Source organism: Mus caroli, chromosome 7, assembly GCF_900094665.2.
Source record: "Mus caroli chromosome 7, CAROLI_EIJ_v1.1, whole genome shotgun sequence".
Lineage (NCBI taxonomy): Eukaryota > Metazoa > Chordata > Mammalia > Rodentia > Muridae > Mus > Mus caroli.
The window spans coordinates 104,581,109-104,582,325 of NC_034576.1; positions in this window are offsets into that span (position 1 = coordinate 104,581,109).

Consider the following 1,217-nt stretch of genomic DNA (forward strand, 5'->3'; position numbering starts at 1 on the left):
TCTTCTTCTTCTTCTTCTTCTTCTTCTTCTTCTTCTTCTTCTTCTTCTTCTTCTTCTTCTTCTTCTTCTTCTTCCTCTTCCTCTTCTTCTTCTTCCTCCCCTCCTCCTCATCTTCCTCTTCCTCCTCCTCCTCCTCTTCTTCTTCCTTCTTCAACATGGTTTCTCTGTGTAGCCTTGGCTATCTTGGAACTCATTTTGTAAACCAACTGCCTCTTCCTCCTGAATGCTGGAATTAAAGGTGTGTGCCACCACCACCCAGCCACTTTCTCCTTTGGTTTCTTCTAGATCTCTAGTCCATAGACCGGTGCTGCCCACATGCAGACAGGCCTTTCTACCCAAAGTCAAAAATCCCTCTCTGACATGTCCAAAGGCTTGTCTCCTAGGTGATCTTGCCAAGCTGACAATCAGTATTAACAGCCACAGATGGAAGTGCTAGAGGTTTCTCTGTAAGTCCCTCTAGGTAAGGACTCAGAAGACCTGAATGAGCATGAGTCCATTGGTGACAATCCCAGAGATGAACACTCTTGCTTCTTAGGCCAAGTGAAAGAAGCAATATAATTTTTCCAGGCACACAGGAGAAATCCATGAGCTGAGACCAGATCTTCCCCTCTGCAAACAAGCTGGTCCCTACCCAGGCTGGCTGATACGTGGTGGCAGACTTCCAGGCTCCCCACTTCTTCCCATGTTCCTCCCTGCCCATGACAACTCTCATGACCCTGAAAAACCATATGCAAACCACACCTGCCAGCCAGGGTTGGGGAATCTGCCTCTGCAGGAGCTATTTAATATAATGGAAAATACTCCTGGGCTGTAGGACAGACTGGAGGGAGGGGAGGGAGGGGAGGGAGGGGAGAGAGGGGAGGGAGGGGGTAGCTGCTCTGGTTTAGGCTATGTCACTCAGTTATAGCCATTTCTCTTTCTCTCTTCGAGGTCTGTGAGTACACCATTTCTTGGCAAAGAGGAAGGATTCCAGAGGGCTTGTGAGAGCAGAGGAGATGTGGGTGCAGGACTTGGGGTTCAGTCTGGGAGGATGGAGGCGTTCTGGAAACAGCTGCTGGTGACAGTTGTGCAACAATATGTGCAAATCATGTTTCTGAACAGCTTTAACAATTAACATTTTTTTTATTAGCTGTGCAGTGCTGACACATGCTTTTAATCCCAGTAAGCACTCAAGTGGCAGAGGCAGGGGAATCTCTATGAGTTCCAGGCCAGCCTGG